General features: G+C 36.0%; 1 long non-coding RNA gene across 1 annotated transcript in view; it reads left to right on the top strand.

Annotated features, from left to right (window-relative positions):
* Nucleotides 1–5,207, top strand: part of LOC145982407 (uncharacterized) — a 175,668-nt gene extending 170,461 nt beyond the window's left edge. Inside the window, exon 4 of the long non-coding RNA XR_014441046.1 lies at nucleotides 4,796–5,207. This is a non-coding gene — a long non-coding RNA (uncharacterized LOC145982407). The remainder of the gene's footprint in view (nucleotides 1–4,795) is intronic.
* The last annotated feature ends 18,228 nt before the right edge of the window (nucleotides 5,208–23,435 follow it).

Below are 23,435 nucleotides of genomic sequence, written 5' to 3'. Positions count from 1 at the left end.
AGGTAAGACCCATAATACATTTCTCGTCCAAAGAATAAGGAGCCTCCGTTAGCATGAATAGTTCATAATATTCATCCATAATTTACATCTCAACAAATGTGTATTACTCTAGTAAAGGCTAAATCTGTTCTTGAAACATAGTGTATTGCTAGAAAAAGACCTGTTAAAATTTGAATTGAGAGACATATGCCCATAAGTGATCCAAAATTTCATCAATAGAAAATATTTAATGGAGCTGGTAAGTCTACTAATGCTGAACTACGAAAACTTAGGTGTCTGGTAAGAGGTTGAACTTTAAAAATAATAATAATAATAATAAAAATCCAACTGTCCAGTGCTGCCACCTGGTGTTGGGAGGCTGAACTAAAAAAAATATCCAGCTGTCCAATGCTGCCATCTGGTGTTGGGCTGTTGAACTAAGAAAACCCACACATCTGATGCTGAACCAACAAAAATACACCCATCCAGTGCTGCCCCCCTCCCCCAACATCAGGGATAGCACCTTAATGTTACATGTAAAGGCACAGAAGCCTTTAACCCTAGCTTACCAAAAGGGGGGGGGGGTGGCCCCAGCACCACCTCTATTTTTTCAAACTGACAAATTTTATAGAAAAATTGAAAATAAATTACATTAATCCCTGGGGTGTTCCCAATAGTTTTATATTAAATATAACTAGGAGCCAAAGTGCACTAGGTGGGTATACCAGGAGCCACCTTTGAATGCATTCATGCTACTGAGTGTACAGTTGGTTGGTAATGATGCTATTTTGGGCCATTCCATGGGTTGTGCAACCAAAGTAAAATTTATTTTTTTATTATTTTTAATGGGTAACCATCATTATTTTATGTAAAGAACATGCTCTTTCCAGTGGTGCTATATATATATTCATGAGAAAAAATTCCTAGGTCTAAAATTGAGTGCTTTGAGTTTAGTATGCCAAAAAAATGTTTGTAATCACATATTCAGCATTCATCTTAAAAATCAATTACAATCAACAGTGATTATTTTGAATGTTTCTAATATAGCAAGCCAATCTTAATATATAACTACTTATTACATAACACTTTAAAAATCATAATGCGTCCAATTCCTGCCCGCTAATCAACTTCCATCAAATACTTAAAATTGTGATGTCACATACGTGATAGAAACTTCTTCCTTTTGTGGCAAGGACTTCTGTAATCCAGCAAAAACTTTCTGATCACTTATGTAAAGTTAAGTTAGCCACATCATCTGGAAAAAAAATTGGCATATTTTTCATACCAATAGTTTTAGAGTTGTAGGGTATCATGTCTGTGACAGAACCAATCACGTATGTGGCATCATGTATGTGACATAGCATGTAAGGGAGGAAATGACATTGAGGTTCACAAAAAAATAAGCCTTTTTAAAAAAAAAATATTCAATAAAAAATGCATTCACTTGTGAATAATAAGTAATTCACTACACCTGTCAACACTGCTTCACTATTTGGCAATCCTTAGTGCATGTTTTATACTACTGACATCTTGTATTTTATATGTGCCCATGTAGTGAACTAAGCTATCCTACAAATTACTTTCAATGAAACCTTATAAATTATTCTTTTGTCAGAAGGACTGATATATGAAAATGGAGAGTGCTAGGAAACAAAGATTGGCAAGAAACCAACAAAAATATTATAAGAAGTGTGAAGACCCTGAGTTTAGAAAAAAGGAGAAAAAGAGACAAGCTGATATCCGAATGCATGAAGCTGAAACTTTGAGTGAATCAACAAAGAAGAAAAAAAAGAGAAGCAGCCAGAGAAAGACAGAGACAATGTAGGTTGCGTAAGAAGTTAGCAGTGCAGACAGAACAAGAACCTAGTTCCAGCAGTGTTCCTACCCAGTCTCCTAGTACCTATAGAGTACCACAGACTTATGGAAAGGCTGTCCGTAAAAGTTTACGATCTCTTCCAAAGATGCAAGCTGTTGTGTCAGGTCTAGCTAAACATGTTGGCCTTAAATTAGCACAGCAGATGGAAGATGCAGTAAAACTGGCCAATGATAATAATATCACTGAAAATTTAGTTACAATTTCTTTTTATGGCCTGATATTGTATACACAGCACCAGGATTGAAAGATGAAATGACGATCTGGGTGAAAGGGGAAAGGAAACGTGTGCGAAAACATTATTTAACTTTACATGTAAAAGAAGCTCATTTTTTATTTAAGGAAGAATATCCAGACAATCCAATTGGGTACTCCAAATTCAGCAGCCTACACCCAAAGAATGTGCTTTTACCTAAGGACACACCTGCTAACCAGTGCAAGTGCTTCAATCATGAGAATTTTCAAATGATGTTGCATGGTCTAGGTATGCAATACAGTCATAAGTTTTGGGAACAGGTATTGTGTACAGAGGCTACATGTAAAGACTTGCAGTCAGATTGCTGGCAAAACAACTGTGAAATTTGCCAAAATGGAAATCGTCTTACAATGAAAACTGTCACCAATTTTACATCTGAGATATGTTAAGTGGAACCAATGGGATACACACCCTGAAAAAAAGAGGCTAAAAATCAGACTTCGTGAAGGATGTGCAGCAGAATTACTTTATGACATTAAAACTGCTCTACCACAGTTTCAAGAACATGTTTGTATTAAACGAATCCAGGCAAAAAAATTCGAAAATGACAAACAAAATTGTTTAGTGCTACAACTTGATTTTGCGATGAATTATGTGTGTGAGTGGCAAGGAGAGGTGCAGTCAGCGTTATGGTGTCGCAACTCTGTCACTTTGTTTACAGCAGCGTTGTTTAATGTAGGTAGGTCTACCAAGTGTTTTCTTACCGTTTCAGATACAAGTGACAAAACTGAAAACAGTATTGCTGTGTTTTTAACCAACCTCCTAAGTGTAATTAAACGTGAATGTAAATCAGAATTAATCATTTGGAGTGATGGGCCATCAAGTGAATTTAAGAACAGGTATATGGCATACCTCCTACATGAACTAAATTTAAAGTTTAAAGAAACATTTCACAACATTAGTTGGAAATACACTGCCACATCTCATGGCAAAGGGGTCGTAGATGGTATCAGTGGTATCGGTGGTTCAGCAAAGGCAAGAGTGCGTGCAGAAGTAATGGCCAGACGAGAAACCGTTCAAATTGCTACAGACTTTGCAAGAGTTGCTGCTGAAGTTATGCCTAACATCAGTGTCATACCAATAATGCAACTACAAATCAGTGATGAGTCTGAACCTATAGACTGGTCAAAAGCTTTAGAAGTCAAAGGAATACAAAGTGTACATGTATTCCAATTCTGAACTGAATATTTATAGTCATTCTGATTGTAAGAAACCTTGTTTCATATTGAAGTATTCTCAGACAGGGGATGATCTGTCAGTTGTGGTGGGGACATTCCTTTTGGTAAAAGTTGCAGGAAAAAAAGATGGCAGAATTTTGTTTCTCAAGTTTCAGACAGTGTCAGTGAAAATGAAGACTTATCTGTTTTGTATCTTAAGAAAGTTTTGCCAATGAGTTTTTCCAATGTAGAGAATGCTAAGCAATATCAAGTACCTAGAGAAGATATAGTTCAGGTATTACCCATGCCTACAATTTCAGAAAGACTTGTTGTCTTTAGTGAACCAGTTAATGCACATGGGTAGACTCTCTCTCCCTCCCGACGTAGTCTGATGTTTTGTTCTGAAAGTAGCTGTAGGCCTTCTTATTCCATAAACAGTGTATTCTATATTATAAACCTAATTTTGTAAAACAGTAAATGTTCTAATTTTTACTAGGCCTAGTTGTATTTCTATGCAGATCAACAATATATATACCAATAAATGCAAAGATATGCTTAAAAATAATGAAGTTTTTGTACTCTGTCACATACATGATTGTGAAGTCACATACATATGATAGCTGTTTAAATTTTTTCGCAAATATATCTGTTACTGTTTAAGAGTAAGAAAAATGTTTTTTTATAACTTCAATTTCAATGCAAACTACATAAAGAAAATCAACCTTGAAATCATTGTACATTCACAGAAATTAATTATAAAAGTTTCACAATGAATATGCACTTCCAAAAATTGTCACATAAGTCACAAATTTAATTCCCTGACTGCTGTGCAATGAATCTGAAAAAAATAGTACATAAGTGTCAAAGTTTCCTTATTAAAATAAAAACAAAGTTAATGAAAGTATTGAGCTTTATTACATCTAAAAAAAATATTTTTGGAAAAAAATAATGTACACACGTCACATACATGATCGTGGAACGGCCCTTTTTTTGTAGTTTTTATAATTAATAAACAACTGCACCTCAAACAAAAAAACATTAATGAAAAATTGTGTGTTTTGCGAGTTTTAGTGAATGTCAAAATATGTGACACTTGTGTTTTAATTGGTTATTTTATTGATGGTATTTTTTGTAATTATAATTAATAAATAACAATCAACAATGTAATCAACAATCGAAGCAGTGATTCAATAACAAAATGTTTTCTTCAATTTTAATATTTAAAAAAAAGTGTTCATGTGTGGGCCACCATCCACTCCCTTCCCGGCATGGTTAGTTAATTCCTCATACCGCACCGGTAAGCTAGGGTTCATTGCAACATTCTGATACTAGTAATTTAACTTACCAGACAAATGATTGTAAATGGAAATAAAATAAATGCCACTCACCTGACTACTGATACCATTGACATCATATTATCAGCATGCTCAACACTATATTGCAACAAACAGAATATATTAAAATGTAGGCACTATCTTATTTTTTTTTTGAGACGACTTTATTTTTATTTGGTTCTTTTTTTCTTTTCAGGTACAATTTGTGATGGTGTTCTGACACAATTCAAGTACACCATTTTCCTTTCAGTTATCCAAAACCAGTTATGATGACGGTCACGGTCCAGTCAGTGATATTCTTCTCAGTGTTCTACATTTTTTATTGGAGATCATGTACAAATAATTCTGTGGAACAAAATGAAATGATTACATGGAGTAAATCAGTTAGTTCATAAAAAGCCACAGCATTCACCACAATTAAGTCTTGTGCTAACATTTTCACATATGCACAGATAGCACTTAATTCTGTTGGTTTCTCCGTTACTGTACTTCTGTACTTAAAACAATTGAAATTTACTTGTAATATACATATTATGAAAAATGTTGCTAAGTAATTTGAATTACCATAATTACCAATCAGCGTAACACTATTTCTATCTGAATTTAAGTTTTAAGATGTAATATATTTTGTATAATATATATGCATAAATACGAAAGTTAGTAAACAAAAAGCATTTTTTCTGTGACTAGTTTGTTACAATTAATTACATGCTGATTAATCTGCAAATTCTGTCACTATATTTCTATAGCAGGTACAGTCATGGACAGTACTGAATTGTAACGATTCTATTGTCAGTCAATGGTACCGTTACAACCCAGAAGTGTGAGTGAGTCTACAAGGGGATAAGAATAAGTGTGGATTAATTATTTTTATCATTTGAAAGCAGAGTAAGCTTATATTTGAAAACTCAAATTATGGTGAAAGTAAAATAAACACCAACTTCTGATATATTTTTCACACAGAATATGTTTGATCGACTAATCTTACATGTGACTAACAATCTCATTAGCATATTAGAGCTAAAAAGAGCAGTAACTTGAAAAACAATCAGCATGCTGTTTGAAGCATGAATTGACCCTAAATTGTTAACTTTCTTTCCCAATGCATTATTTAGTTCCTTGCAACAAGAATAACAATATAAGTTTGTTACAAAATTTGATTCAACTTAAAAGCTAACATTTTTAAAGTACAATTATACAATAATTAATATTTGACAAGGCACAATGAATATCCTGCTGAGATCGAAAGAAATGCTTTGTACATTATACACAGCTTACAAAACAATATAACCTTGGTCTGCTTTCATTGAAAACAAATTTCACCTAAACATACTATAGGAATTGGAAAGTTACTTCTTAAAAATAACACTTTTTTAAAATGCGCTGTTATTTTAACCTTTACAGGACGGAGGCTCGTTCACCGGGAAAGCCTCTCCAGATGAGACCTTTTTAAACTTGCAAGTACTTTTCAAAAAGTGAAAAAAAAAAATCGCAGCTTAACTAATTGTCAGAGACATGAAATCGGTTTGGTTTTCTAATTTAGAGATAGGGCTTTTATACAATTTATAAATTGTGCCATCCAATAATGAGGGTTAAAGGAAGAAGGAAATTGATTTTTTTTTAAATGGCATATGGCATGCCCCTGTGCCTCCACAGTAGACTGAAATGAATTTTAAAATGTAGTACCTGGGAGTGGCACATTCCTACAACCATGCAAAGTTTAATTGAAAACAGATTAGCATACAAGTGATTATTTATTACATGTTAACGAAGTTGAACTTCTGTCCAATGCTGAAATTTTTATTGAGTCAATTTTTTTTAAAAAAGAGCAAATTAAAAATCCCCTTCCCCCAAAAGTTGGGTGGATGCAACCCGCATCTGCAAACCTGCTCGTGGGCACCCCTGAGTCACTTTATCCTATATAAGCTGTTCAGAAAGTAAATGCATGATTGCTGTGGTCAAATCTGGAACTAATGCTGGAATGTGAAATTGTTTGGAATGTAGGTTTTTAAAGTTACACTGTCAGGAATGCAGATTCAAACACACACACGGAACCTCATTGGGGGGGGGGGGGAAACAACCATCCTTTAGAATGTGATGCTGTAACATTGACCACTCACCTAGAACTTCTAGTGCTAGCCAAGTAATTACTGATCATGTAAGTTTTTTTTTTTATTATTATTACTGGCAACGTATTTCTTTTGAACATGCATTTATCTTAAAATTTTTCATATTTGAATTTTTGCTCACAACACCAACATCAACCGAGCATTTACTTTCTAGACAAATAGTACACTAATTTGCCACAAAAACAATGAATTAAAGTACACCTCTGCGCTAGCACCTCCAATTCTTAAAGATGCATCTATTTTAAAAGGAACTTGAATTAAAATAATGATAGACAATTCACACTCCTAACACTGCAGCTGGCTGTACCAACTTGATATCTTTGATTTCCACCGTGTAGTTTAGGCCATAGAGGATAAATATTTTCTGTATGTGTGACAGTTTTCGCACATATTTACGGGTGTAAGGGGTGTGTCCTTTTCCGAAGACACCAAAATGATAACATCTCTTCTTTGTAGTGGACCCTGGACTGAATTTTGCAGATTAATGAGGCTCTGGTGCCTGGACCTGGAGCCAGGATAATACTAGGTGGAGCTTGTATGTGTATTTCTATATATGTTTGTGACTGTCCCTTCATCCATCTTATTGAGAGCCTCCTTTGATGGCGTAGTAGTAACATTGTCACCTTTTAATCAAGGGGTCCCAGATTTCATACCTGGTGAAGGCTCATAGTGGTTCAGGTCCCACTTTAAACTGTAGGTCCAGTTTCGATTATCCTATCTGTGCATAGAGTGGACTTAAACAACCTCATGTATCTCATCCTATCACCATTCAACCCCAACTTCATGGATTAACCAAAAGTGGCAGAATAGTATGTAAAATAACCCAATTCAATAAAACCAACTTGCATGTCTTCAGAGTTTCTTAATTAGGTCTGAACACAGATACCAATCCTGATACCATTAACACTTCTCTCCTATATTGATGTTGTAACAAATAAGTCATTCACAATATTGATTAAGGTTAATGCATAATTATTCCACTGTAATTACATGCAGTATCAGAGTTTTTGCTTTAAAATATTAAAGAATTATATCAGAATTATTAAAATAGCTTTCATGTAATCACAACATCTTTTTCCCCCCCACAATATTGGTGCAATATCTTGTATATTTAAAACTGAGATAGTATTGTGTTATATTTTTGTGGATCCCATGAGATACTAAAACTACTGGCTCAGCCCTGTTTTTAAAAACTGTGATAAATCAACAAAATTTAGTAATTTTAATAAGTTTTACTTTGAAGTTACAAAATTTTCTGCAATGAAGTACTACAGCATTGTTTTACATCATGAATATAACACCTTAAAAAAAAAGGGAAAAAAAAGCAACTAAATTATATCAACAATCTAAAGAATAAATCATTAAAATATTTTTGGGACAGTCTCATGAAGTCACCATTCATACTCATCACTGGATGTAAGCTAGAGTGGTAAATTGAATAATTTGGTTATTTTGTTGCTTTTCTACCAGTTTTAGGTAGTCGTGAGGATGAGTGATATGAAGGGATGTGCAAAAAGAACACCCATGCCTTTTAATCCGAGAACCTTGGCACCATAGCATGCTGTGCTAACCACTCCACCGTGGAGGTCAGTACCAGAGTGGTAGGGATCCAACATACAATAACCAACATACACTATTCTTTAAGTTGAGTTACAATTTGTTAATTGAAATGAAAGTCTAAATATTTTTCCTTTATGCATATATAAAAAAACACCTATGGCAATGAAATTATTGAAATAAAAAAATCCATTATATGCACAATAAATGTAACATGCTTTAAGAAAGTGAACATGCAAAATCCTACCTCTTGAAATGTTCTTCTCTGGTCTACCAACCTTCGTGCGATGTGAAGTACTTCTGTATTGTGATGCCCCATGCATTTAAAGAAGAAACCTGCAAAACAGAATAAGAAATCACCAATTGACTACAAGGAATTAATGACCAGACTTCTCTAGAAACTTGACATTACACATGTATAGCATGGAATGGAATTTACGTAGTTCCTGAATGTACATGTTTGTGACCAGTGGCGTATCGTGGCCTCAAATTTGGCCGGGGTTTATTTTTTAAGGAATTTAAAATATAATGACAATTCACATGATTACAAAAGGAACAGGTATTGTTGTGAAACATACCTTTCTACGAACGTTGACTCCTGTTCTTCTGCTCAGCAAATTTTGTTATTACTTTTTCGTTGAGGCCCTCTATGTTTAAAATGTATTCTTTCTCTATTGTAAGCAAGTGCCAAGGCATTTGGTCTGTCTTGTCCCATTGCATTTCTTAAGCAGGTTTTAATACGCTTCAATGTGCTGAAACATCATTCAGATTCAGCTGTTGCCACTGGAGTTATTAAACCTATGTTTGTCATTTTTACTGTTTCTGAAAAGGTACCCTCTAAATAATTTTAAATAAAAAATTAATGCAATCTACTGATAGAGTTTATGTTTTTCAACTCTTCACTACAATAAAGACCACGAAATTCCCTCTTTAGTTTTCCCTCTTCTATGAAGGGATAATAAATCTGGGAAGATGCCTCTGTTTAAAGATTGTTCTCTTTCATTATGTCCTCGTAGAGCAAGTTCATGTCGACCACAGAATTTTAAGCAATCGATAATTCTATTTAATATATGCCTATTTTTTCGGACAAATTCATTGTGTCTTGTAATTGACAGCCTATGCCCTTCATCAATTTGTGTTCGAACATCAACCCTGCCAAACTCACTCAAACATAGCGAATAAAAGCCACCAAAACACTACAGTACAACACGCGAGATCGAACGCGACGGAACTAGCCCCGAATCAGCACTCAAATCCATTGGACTCTCTCCCTCTCTCTCTGCTAGCATGTGACCTTCACTGTAGCCTAGGTGGGTGTAGGCCACACCTTCCTTTGCGACGTGCCCCAGAAAACAATAATTGACATCGATGCCGCTAGGAGCGCTGTCGTATCCATTGCAGCAGACGATGAATTTACATGGGTAAAAATCGCCTTTTAAAAGACTGTGTGATAGTTATGCATTATGGTGATTGATAATTACGTCAATATGTCCGTTTTTCTTTAGGGGCTAAGCCACGGATGCCCCAAGGGACAAGACGCCACTGTTTGTGACTGTTTAGAAAATAAATTCTGCACTGAAATTACAAGTGCAGTGATGAGTTTACAACAGTGCAAATCAACTTTCAATAAAACAAGTCGTGCATTTTGAAGGCTTTTTATTTTTCCTCTTATTCTTGACACTACAGTGTATCCTCGATTTTAAGTTTCCACGGAGTTTATCTAAATTATGTTCCAGGAAAAGCTGCTGGATGGGTATTACAGGAAATGAAAATGGGGTATAAACACATGATATAGGTATAGAGGTTCCTTCAAAGTTGTGCTACTCAGAACACTAAAAACGTTCTCCTCCTAAAATATTCTCATTTCTTATAATTGTTGTAATTTTTAACCTTACTGAAAGTAAACTAGCTTCTACATGTGTATTTCCTTTGTGCAATCTTCACGATAGCATAGTTATTTTATATAAAAGTGAAGAAAGAGACTATTCTTTGGGCTGTCGATACCAGCATTTAATTCTCTCGCATATGTAGGGTCATTTACATTATCAATAGTGGTTTCACAGAAAAATATTTACAATCTTGGAATTTTTACTAAGTTGTTTTGCATTTAATAGTGGTTTCATGGGGGAAATAAAGGTTCACATGGAATGTTAGATTAAAACAATCTGAAAGAAAATATGCCAAAATTTTGGAGACAAGTTAAGCAAATATCTCAAAATATACAAAATAGCCTACAGAATTATTTACAGTAAAGCAAGCTAACATGTAGACAGAAGAATAGGGGGAAAAGAATGAGATATAGGCCATTTTATTGTAGGTTTTATGTATTGTATAAGCTTAATAAATAAAAGCAAGGATTTTCACTTATTTCATATTTTCCATAACCACTCCCAAATAAGAAAATATATACAGATGGGGGACAAAATAATACGAACACCTGTGAATGTAGAGAAAATCTTTATTAATAGGGGGTTGGACCACCCTGTGACTGAAGTACACTTTGTATGCGACGTGGGATGGACGCATAGAGGTCATGAACAATGTTTAAGGGAATATGGAGCCATTCTTCCTCCAGAGCAGTCTCCAGTTCCGAAAGTGTGGCTGGAGGCGGACTTCGAGCACGAAGTTTGGACTCCAAATGTCCCCACAAATGTTCTATAATGTTCAGGTCAGGAGACTGTGGGGGCCATTCAAGATGTCCTACTTCATCGTCATGTTCTTCAAACCATGATTGGACAGACCCAGCAGTGTGGATAGGAGTGTTGTCGTCTTGAAAAAGCGGTCGGTCCCCAGGAAATAAAGTCTGGACAAAAGGATGGAGATGATCCCCCAGAATGCTGCGATAGTGACTGGCATTGATCTTCCCATGCAGAAAAACAAGTGGTCCCACACCATGCCAAGATATCGCGCCCCATACCATAATGGACCCACCTCCATGCTTCACAGTCGGCAAGAGGCAGTCAGGATGAAATGCATCTCAAGGCGTTCTCCACACATAAACGCGCCCCGTGGTCTGAAATAACGTGAATGTTGATTCATCAGACCAGATGACTTGTTGCCACTGCTGTGGGGACCAACTTCTGTGAGCTCTGCACCATTGGCGTCGCTTGAGAGCATTACGTGATGTCACCAATGGCTTACGAATTGCCACTCGGCCATGAATGTTTGCAGCATGGAGTTCCCTTTTGACAGTTTTGGTTGAAATGGGGTCCTGGAGATGCCTGTTCATTTCAGATGTTATCTCGGATAACGATTGCTTGTGCTTTCGGGCCACTATGCACTTCAACACCCTCCTATCCCGAGCAGCAAGCTTTGTCTTTCGTCCACTGTTGTGCTTTGAAGACGCCATCTTACCTTGTGTTGTGTACGCTGTCATAACGACTGATACTGTGCTCCTTGCACACCCAACAAGCTTTGAGGTTTCAGTCACCGTGGCTCCAGCTGAACGTGCTCCAACAATCATGCCTCTTTGGAACTCTGTCAGGTCTGACATTGCAGTGTCTCTTGAGAGCGTATGATAGATGAATGCACCACCAATGACTGCTGTTGGCAAACTAATACCTTCCCCTTCACAGCCACTAGGTGGCAGACTTCAGTGCCAGGTGGTGCTGCTGTACTGCCGGTGTGAAATGTGGCATACTTTTTCACAGGTGTTCGTATTATTTTGTCCCCCATCTGTATCTAGACATATTGCATAGCACGATCTTTGAAAATCTGGTATTAGATTTTTTACAAACTTAGTTTTAGACTGTACAAATTGATAACAGGTGATAGGAAGGAGTGGAGAAAAATGCACATAATAATGAAGATAGTGGGAGAACAAAAAAGTTTGAGGGATAGACAGAAAAAGAGAAATGGGAAGAAAAAGATCACAAAAAAAGAAGACTACCAGCATAAGCAATGAAACAGAGCCATTCTTGAAATATTTCATGCACTCGAAAAAAAACCTTGCCATGGGCTAACAGGTACGCACACTACAATGTATGTCCCATTGCTTAGACAGTGATTTATACAGCATCAAAATACATATAAAGGAATTCTACATGTTACTTGTTAGTTATAGAAAAATTATCAAAAGCAACAAAATTATTTAAAAAATTAAAAAGTATGTGTTTTGGATATATTCAACTGATGGATGGCCTTGCAAGAAATATGCTTAATTTTACATCTGAAATGAATATCTCAACAAACCAATGTCAGGAATTTCCAAGATGAGTTTTGGCAAACACGTCTTCTACAATTGGGCACTTTCAATTCTTACATAACCCAGTTTCCATCTGTCCCCTTTACAATGAACTACCAGAAGCTGGTCTCCATCTATACTCTTTTCAATAAACTACTAGGTCTCTGAAAATTATTTTTTTCTAAGTTGGTGCTTGTTGGAGGAAATCCAAATCTGTACGTTATAAACTTGATTCAGCAATGTGTTAAGCCACCTGTGCATTAAAAATATTTAAAAAAATAAAAAAATAGCTATAATATTTGTCAAGTGTAAAATGCTAACTTCCTATCAGTGGCGGCGATTGGGTTCAAAAACTGGGGGGGGGGGGGGTGCAAAGACAGTTTGCTTTCCCTTGATAAGGTTTAGCATAGTGTCAAGAAGTAGGGGGGGGGAAGGAAAACCCCTAATCGCCGCCACTGTTTCCTATTCAAAAATTCATACATATTTACATTCTGAGTAACTAGTATAATCCAAAAGAAAATTTCTGAAAGATTGGAACAGCCTAGATTACAAAAAATGCTCTAACAAACTGATACTCTTCTTATCTGGAGAAGAAAATTCGAAGTTTTGCTAACAGCTGGCACCACTGTGTTGCTAGAAAAATTGTAACCTTTTTAAAAGATGATACAAGTATGGGTAAATACCAGTTTCAAATATGCTTTCAGCAAGAAGCTTGATAGCTCAGTTGGTATGAGTGTTGCTTCAAGATCTCAAGGAAGCAAGTTCAAATCTCAGCCAGGAAACTTGGATTTTCTTCAGGTTACATTTGTGAATGTGAAGTATAAACGCAAGTTCCGAAATAAGATTGATTGATTCATCGCTGGTGGCTCAGTCAGTAAGGTCATCGCTTCTAGACTTCAGGGTCGTGGGTTCGAATCCCACCGAGTGAACGTTACTTTTAATCCTCTGTTCTTCTCTACCCATCCACTGCACCTAATTCTGTTCTTCTATTCAACCTCCCCTCTTTCCGTGGACGAATGCAAGACCCTCCCCCAGCTCTAGGGAGCCCTACCTGCCTTTCGAGGCTATCCCTCCGGGCTGGCAGGAGTTCACAACTACCTTAATATTCAATCCCTCTGAGGGATTGGCCTGGGGCTCGGGGACTTGGAGCGGCGACCTTACTGACTTGAAGTACCAGGGGGTGTTTTTGCAAAAAAAAATTCATGTTAGTTCAGACCTTTGCTACTAGATGGCATAGGCATTCACTTTTTAGTTCAGACCTTTGCTACTAGATGGCGTAGGCATTCACTTTTTAGTTCAGACCTTTATTACTAGATGGTGTAGGCATTCACTTTTTAGTTCAGACCTTTGCTAATAGATGGCACCACTTGTTCTACTTATTTGCAGATAGTTCTAGTAGTTGCCACAAGATGGCATTTTGTACGTATAAATTAGTCATTAGCTTATAGACGCAATTTATTGGATGGTCATGGGACAATTAACAACAGTTTGTTTCTAAGCCTGCAGTTGAAAATATTAGTTTTCAATTGTATTTATATTCTTCTTCCTAAGCTCTGTTCTCAGTTTAGAATAACCTTTTATTATTTCTCTGGGGAATGGATCATGCTAACGTGTAACTTCACTAGAATTACAAAAAGTGAAATGTTTTTCTTGCATGCATGTTAATCTAAAGCTGTTCAAGTGTCATTTGTCAGCTAGTATTTTGATAAAATCCTTTCATCCAAAAAAAAATACCTCTCGCACACACTCAAAATTTAGTACCTTTTCCTGTTAATTCTCACCAGTTCTATTTATTACTGGGATTATCTAAAGTAAGTAAATGAGCTTTTGTATCAATTTAGTAAGTAATAAATGATTAAAATCAAACATTTTATTTCATGCATTTACATTATATAGTCACATCACATCTTAACATGACAAAAATAATTCAAATAATTATTGTTGCCATTATGTAAATTCCTTCTTTATATTGTGCACATTATCTGCAATGAATAAAAGTGGACAAAAGTATCAAATAAAATTAAATGTGATGCCTCTAGCATCAACTGCACTTAATTTTTTTCTGATCTAAATGGAAATGCTAATTATATTTTTACACCTGTTCCCAGCACCTATGCAGATAATTTCATATAGTTCTCAGTAAAAAAAAAAAAAAAAAACAGCTAGTTTTAATTTTATCTTCTGTTCAGATACAAGAGTTACAAAAGTCAAAATTTTCTGATCTAACAATACTAATGCATTTCAATTTAGAAACTTTTATATTTTCTAGTAAAGTAAAAAGTAAAGTGCTCCCCTGTGCTTAGCACCACGCCATGAAGGTGTACAGGGTGTGTGGGGGTAACGCCCCACACTTTCTTGATCCGGTTATGAGTGGGGGTGATGTGATCAGCATCATGCCCCTGACCGCCTTTACCCCCCGGGGTTTCCCCCAGGTACCCATGCCATTTGATGCTGGGTGGGCGCTGGGGCCGCTTCCTACGTTAGAAAAGTTCCCGGATTTTAACCAGCCGGGGATCGAACCCGGGACCTTGAGTATGGTAGTCAGATGTGTTACCGACTGACCCACCGCGGCCACTTTTCTAGTCTGAAAAATAAATTTTAAAATAATAGTTTTTCTTGTATGTACGCATTGCTTGCATTATAGAATTATTTTCTTATAGTATACGGTTATTACAAGCATAAGAAAACAGTTTTTCTTTGTGACGTTTCAGGAGAACACACGCTCCTTTCATCAGACATTCTTTTCATTTTGACTAAAGATACAGATATAACAATGGTTAGTAATTTTTTAAACAAAAAGAATCCGTTATATAATGGATGTTGTCAATGTTACATTGTTGTAATATAGCAACTTAACTGTGAAAAAATAAATGTCTGATGAAAGGAGCGTGTGTTCTCCTGAAACGTCACAAAGAAAAAATGTTTTCTTATGCTTGTAATAACCGTAAACTACAAGAAAATAAATTTTTTAAAATACCTGCTCTAGTTTCTGTGAATCAGTTACAAAAGTTCTTCACACTTAATTGTTTCCATCATTCTTACACTGAATTAAGCTGCATAGCATTTGGTGTAATTTGGGTTATCTGTTTACAAGGATGAAACTTCAGTTGTCATTTTATTTCAATCAATTTTTAAACTGGTCATGTAAAATTACAAAATGTAGCTCAAATACTTGAATTGAGGCCTTAAGTGCACTTGATGCACCAGAAGGCTAATTGAAACTGGACCTACAGTTTAAAGTATGATCTGAACCACTTGTGCCTCCACCAGGTATCCAACCCGGGACTCCTTGATTACAAGGCAACAACATTACTACTATGCCATCAGGGAGGTCCTAGTTCAAATACTATATACTATATCAAATTCCATTTAATGTTTGTGTGTTTACTATACTTTGTGCAATACCAGAATGCAAGTCCTAACCACAAGAGTTAAATCAAACACCATTATTTCCTCCAATTTGACTCTCTTGTATGGGTGCTCTTGCTTCTAGGATCCATTGCTTCCACAGCTCTTTCCTAATGCCATTCCAACAGTATTTATTAAATAATTATGTACATTTATATATTTTATCATTATTTTGAACCTAGAGGATAATTGTTACAAAGTGTCAGTATAAATTTTCTTTCCATGGCATTTACTACATAATTCCAATAATAATATACAGTCAATGTTCACCACATACATTCCAAATGTTATGAAGTAGAATTTACAGAAACTTCCGAACTCTAGTGCATGCGAAGATACCTCTTGGTGATATATATTTCAAACTTCAGTGTTTCTTTTCATCATCATGAATGCAAATCTCAATCTGCAAATTCCATTAATTACATTGTTGTTACACCTCACGACAGTTATAGAATTTGGGCAGTTCTTTGCAAGCATAGCATTTTCATATCCACCTGATTTTTTCTCCTGATAGCATTTCAGCTGGATGGACCAGAGTTACAAAGCTTCCACTCCTTCTTCTTTTAAATATATACTAAGTCCAGCCATCGTATAAATAGAATGCAGTTTAGTCACCTTCTTAGCCATCATGATGAGTGGTAAAATGTGTATCTGCCAATTGGTTGGTATGATCAACCCAAAATAAGCCCCCAAGCATCAATATTCTCAGTCCTATGGAATATGTTGCAAAAATTAACCAGGAATCTTAAATTTAACCCAGCCCCACACCAATCATACAGTACTAAGATTTGAAAGTAACTTTGGTAATTGTTGTACACACTGCTTGCCTATTAGGTATCTCACTTGATGGAATGAAGACATTTGATTGGTCCATTATGTGAATCAGTACATCTTAAAATGCATGTGATCAATCAAAAGCTCAACGTCTGACTACCATGCTAAAGGTCCCAGGTTCGGTTCAAATCTGGGAACTTTTCTAACGATGGAAGCGGCCCCGGCGCCCACCCAGCATCGAATAACATGGATACCTGGGGGAAACCCTGGGGGGTAAAGGTGGTCAGGGGCGTGATGCTGATCACATCATCCCCACTCACGACCGGATCAAGAAAGTGTGGGGCATTACCCCCATACCCCCTATACGCCTTCATGGCGTGGTGCTATGCACAGGGGAGCACTTTACCCTATATATATATATATATATTGAAGCAAAATTCTGATAAATTGATGCTTAAATTTGAGTGGCATACTAACAACTTTCCATTATCTTCATTCCTAGACAATCTGTGTATGGAACATTTGGAAAAACAAATATTTCAGCATTCTCTAGTCAAATAGTACCATCATATACTACAGATATGTGGATGATATGTTTTTAACATGCAAAGAAGAACATGTATTAGAAGATGCAATAACAGTATCGAGCTCCATAGCTGTTACAGCAGAAAAAGAAGAGAATAATACCTTGAACTATCATGTCTTTACCATTAAAAAAGTACAAGGCAAATTCCAAACTTCAGTGTATACGAAGCCAATCACTGGAGGACTGTTCATCTATAAATCATCAGCACACTCCAGAATACAAAAACAAAACATTTGGTATGATTTTATAGCAAGCGGAATAAAATTATGTACCAATCCAGAAAAATTCAAACAGGAAAAAGAGTATATACACAACAAAATAAGTAGACCAAATCTCAATGCAAATCACATAAAATGTAAAACAACAAATTACAGGCATGTAATTGGAAAAGAACACAAACAAGGAAGGCAAAATTTAGATGGGTTACCCCTTACTGGAATATTATCTTGTATCTGCAGCTGTGGTACGCAATACATAGGACAAACTGCACAAAAATTCATGAACATAAACTAAAGTATTAAAAAAAAATCAGGTTTATCAAAACATTTATTTGAATACAAAAAAAACAAATTCAAAGAAACCAAATTCTTAGAAAGTGCAACTGGACCTATTGAGTTTACTGAGAGAGTCATTTGCCATCTTAAAAATATCAGAAAATTTAAATGAACATGCAGAATCATTACATAAGAGATGGCAATTATTATTGAAAATTAAATTACTGAGGGGGAAATTTTCATGATATTGTTTCTAATTTAATATAATCCATTTTATGTAATAAACTGTACCTATCTTTTGAATTTAGATATAAGTATCAATAAAAAACAGTGTGTTTCAGTATGAAATCCAGAGAAACAAACAACAGTTGTATCACAATAAACAAATGACCAGACTGAATAAGAGAGTCAGTTGCCAGCTAGATATGGAGTAGGAAGCAGTGACAGGGCACTCTGCACTGCCTTTTTTCTTGTTTTTAATCTTTTTAACCCATCTTACCTTCCCATGTTCTAAACTTTGACTATTCTTGTCTTAAGTCCTGAAGAAACCACAGATGTGGGGAAAACTTGAGTAACTAAATAAGCTAGTACATGCATAAGCTGGTCTTCAACTACTTAGTGACAATTCAAGTACTCTTAAAACATATTGATACATAAAAGACATACCTCTCTCTCTTCTAAAAAGTGTCATGGCAACCATATTTGCATTGATACAGGATAATTATGCAAATTAGCTTTAAAACGACATAACTCATGTACGGTAACATTTGGAAGATTGCAATTTGGGAACTCTTGGTCTAAAACATGATTAGAAAACCTTCTGAATTATGTGTTCCCAATGAAATATTCTAATCTTGATAGATGGAAAAAAAATCAAATATGACAGCACACTGTGATGACTGTCATAAAAAGTTGTAAATGGTAAGTTGGTTTTAAAAGACTTTACCAGGTACTTCACTTCCATCGTTAAACTCAGTTGCAAGAAAACAACATAGTGACAGTAGCATAATTAACCCTCAGTCATCCACATCCGTCCTCATTGTAGCACAAATGTCCTGCGTGCAGCACTCAGTGCCACACTATGAAAACCAATGTTATTTACATGAATCATTCAAGCAAATCGATGTTGAATTACACTAGTACTTGCTGGAAAACAGGCAAAATATATATGTATGAAACATGTCCATTTCGGATATTTCTATTAGCTATTAAAGAAAATAAACTTAAAAAATAGAGAAAGCGTCTCATAGAATTACACGCTTCGACTCTTGAAACAAATGCACCAAAATATTAATCTAAAAATAATTAAAACTTTGCCATATAATGAACTAAAACGTGAACTCACCATTTACAAAATTTTCAAAAATTTACAAGGTATTTTCAAAAAAAAAATTCAACATATTTTTCAAAACTAATTGGAATCCTATAATTTATATGGGCTTAGAAAGGAACCATTTGTTGAAAAATGTCACATGGGTACTGCAATGGTTTCTGCATACAAAAAAAATATTCCGAACAACGTACGATCATTATTTTTTTTTTTTTGCCAAATTCATGGCTGGCTAGGAAACATTCCCGTGCACGGTACAAAGTGCCACCTAAGGAGGACCGATCACTTCAGAGGTGTGTAAGCAACTGAAAGAACACCAGAAAAAAGGCATGAATGCCTCTGTTTTTGGGGGAATAATAGTGTGGATAGGTTACCTAGTGCTTTCCCGACCATTATTGCGCTGGTAAGAAAAAAATAATTCAAAATTTTAAAAAAGGCAGCACTCAGTGCCACCATGTGGGTTATGGAGGGTTACTGACACAACATTACAGGAGGGAGGGAATGGGGGAGAGGGGGACCAATATCAGAAAAATAAAATAATTTTATCAAATTTTTACAGCATTTGACTGCATTATCATGAATTTTAAGTAGCTACTTTTTCTTTCCTTTATGCTTATGAAACAGTATTTTTTAAGAGTTGCACGTACATAAGAATATCAAATAATTGAAAAATCTTGAACAGAATTGCACAGGTACAAAATCTCTGTTAACAGGGAAAAACCAAACACTGCTTCACATGACCTAGGTGATTTAGACAAATAAAAGAAAGGAGAACTCTATTATTAGGTGGCAAAAGTTTGGATCAAAGGTGTGAAGCTGATCTGGAAAGAACAAATTTCATCTACCATTTCATCCAAAGAACAAATGGTTCCACAGTTTTCAAAATTCTAATAATTACAGTTGTAGGTGAGAGGTCACACAAACTTTATGAAAAAAAAAAATCTCCCTAATTTTTAAAGCCTTTTCTTGAACGAGACGTGCAAAAGTTAATATCAAAATGCATTTCAGATACTAATTGCATAAAATGCAAAAGAAGTAATGAAAATAGTTCTGCTGGTATTTACTCGTTTGGTGGATCGAGTTTCTCCATTTATATAATAATAATAATTATATAAATATTATTATTATTATTATTTTGAATAACATTTATTTTTGTTAGTTTATAATATTTATTATTGTATAGTAACATTTATAACCATAGTAATAATACTTATTATTTTTTCTACTATTCAACTTTTATCATTTGCTCGACCCCCTTGTAAAAATTTCTGGCGATGTCAATGCACACAACTGATAGGATCATATGCCATGCAAAGTTAGAAAAATCACAAGACAGGGAGGGATAGTTACCTACCCAATCCATTTTATGTTTAAGGTATAATGGAACTCTTTCTGGCTATCTCTTATACACAGACAAAACAGAAGATTGCAACTGCCTATCGACACTAAAATACATTCAAAACTTTATTTTCAATCTTACATTTACTCCATTTCATTTTATTCCATCACCTCTTCTCAATATCAGGGTTGGATATTTAAGGCTCGACTGGACATCTGGTCGCCGCCAGGGCCGATTTTTTCAAATTTTCCTCATCTTTCGAAAAACACGTACCATATTCCAAAATCTGAAAAGTTACATCAGCTTAGAATTCCTTCTGGAGCATTGACGTGAATTTTCGTGTAGTTTGCTTTCACTCTTATCTAGATATTATCAATAGTTTCGTGATTATTATGTACGTCTTAAGTTTGCAAAGGCAAACTACACGAAAAGTCACATCACACCAATTCACATTCACCAATCACACCATGCACCTCACAACTGGCAAGATCAGTAATAAGCATCCATGTTCGTCAGTTCCTACTCAGACACTGTTCAAGCAAATGGACTGCGGTTGTCTGTGGAGTGCAATTACACATTACTGCTGGGTACTGTGTATGCACCATGTCGCTGCAGTTATGTATTGCTTATTACAAGCCAATCGGAAGTTGATTTCTGAATAGACCTCGTATGATGTGAAATATGAGATTTTGTGCATCAGAGGAAACATTTTGGGCAAATGCAGTTTCTTTTACTCTTTGCGGCGCAGTGGTTACCAATGGTAACCACCTCAAAATTGTCCTTTTCGGCTCAGTGGTTAGTGTCACTGACCACCACTTGAAATGCAAATTTTCGTTTTGTGTGGTATTTTAACTCGAATGTTTCGCTTTGAGGTGTATCGCCTTTTGTCTGAAATGAGATTTTGGGGATTGTTGTTTCTTATGTTTACTCCAGTCTCCTTTATGGTGCCGCTTTTGTTGAATGTTGTTGTAAACAGTGATTGTTAATGACTAATTGTTGTAATGGCAGTTCTTTTTCATTTTCTGCCGAATCCACTGTGCTTTTATATTTCCCCATTACCGTGGCTACGTCTGTGCCAAGAAGTGGAGGTGTTTGTGCGGTCGTTCACAAAGGAACTCTTCATATGTAGGTGGTTAGTGTTGCTGACCACCGCGCAGATTTGGTTGCTTTCGGAACTCTGTGTAAAGTTTACATATTTCCTAGAATCATGGAGAGGCTGACTGATCAGGATATTCGAGACTTTTTTAATGCTGAGGACATACCCTCAGGCTCCGATTTGGACTTCAGTAGTGATGATTCAGATGCAGATCCCACTTTTCACCCAGAAATAAGTGCAGAAGGAATATGCATTGCAGAAACGTCCTCTGAAGATGAATTTCTTGGGTGCAATATTCCTACTAACGAAGGACCTTCGACATCAACACAAAGTGCCACACGTTGTGTTAGTGCATCAATGAGCGTCAGACAACAGGATGGTTCCAATGAGGTCACAGTGAGTACTCCAATTGTGCCATTGGTTCATGTACCAAGGTCACCAATCTGGGATCAGACATCTCATCAAACAACTCCAGTGCCACATTTCTCAAGTAGGGTGGGACCGACTGATGCTGTGAAGGAACTGCAAGATAAGAGCCCTCTTGCAATTTTTTCACTCTTTTTCAATGATGAGCTGCTCAATCATATTGTGTTTCACACGAACTTATATGCTACACAACAAGGTAAGCCCTTCCAACCGACAGACATGGATGAAATTCGAGTATTTATAGGAATGAACATTTTTATGGGTCTCAAACGAATGTCAAGTTACAGAGATTATTGGTCATCAAAACCAGACTGGCATGACTATTATATTTCAAAACTAATGAGTGTAAAAAGGTTTGGTTGGCTGTTGGGTAACATACATTTCAACAACAATGCTGTTCAACCAGAGCATCGTGATCCACAATTTGATAGATTATATAAACTCCGACCATTTCTGAACAATCTGGCACACTCTTTCGCGCAAAACTACAAAGCTTATCAGAAACTTGTCGTCGATGAATCGATGGTAAAATTCAAAGGAAGATCTAGTATGAAACAATTCATGAGGGATAAGCCAATCAAAAGAGGTTTCAAGATATGGAAGATCTGTGACTCGTCTGGATATAACCACAGGTTCGAAATCTATACTGGGAAAACAAGCGATCAAGGTGAGAAACGGTTGGCTTCCCGAGTTGTTCTCAGTCTCTGTCATGATTTTATTGATAAAAACCATGTTCTATTTGTAGACAACTACTTCAATAGCTATGAGCTGCTGCTAACTCTAAAAGCCAAAAATATTTTTGCATGTGGGACAGTGAATCCTGCACGGAAGTTCCTACCTAGTCTCAAAGCGGAGAAGGAACTAAAGAGAGGAGAATATGATTGGCAACAGTCCGATGATGACATAACAATGATAAGATGGAAGGATAAACGAGCAGTGAACGTTTTGTCTAATTTCCACAATCCCAATGATACAATAACCATCAGTAGAAAGGCAAAAGATGGTACTATTTCAGATGTGCCCTGCCCAAAGATTGTGAAGGAGTACAATGAAAATATGAATTTTGTCGATAATTTTGATCGACTGAAGAATGATTACCAGATTGACCGCAAAAGTAAGAAATGGTACTTGAGATTATTTTTTCACTTTCTTGATGCAGCTCTAACAAATGCTTTTATTATTCACAATCAAATTGAAGGTGAGAAGTTCACTAACAAGGAATTTAGGAGGGATGTATATATAGGTTTGCTCTCCAAAAGAATAGCAACTCCACACACTCCCCCAAACAGAAGTGTAGAAATAAAGCGCCACAAACCTAGTGTCATGCCGAGTATTAGGAACCAGAGTGCAAGCCATCAACCTAAGAGGTCCACATCAAGAAGATGTGCTAAGTGTAGCACGAAGAGCAATCCAGTCCGCACAATATGGATGTGCAGTGTTTGTAATGTGCCCCTTTGTTTGCGGAAGGATAAAGACTGTTTCCAAACCTTTCACCGAAATTGAAGTTGAATTTA

This window comes from Lepisma saccharinum, chromosome 1 (genome assembly GCF_977018435.1).
Source record: "Lepisma saccharinum chromosome 1, izLepSacc3.1, whole genome shotgun sequence".
NCBI classification, from domain to species: Eukaryota; Metazoa; Arthropoda; class Insecta; order Zygentoma; family Lepismatidae; genus Lepisma; species Lepisma saccharinum.
Note: the sequence above shows the minus strand (reverse complement) of the source record. Positions and strands in the feature narration are given on the sequence as shown.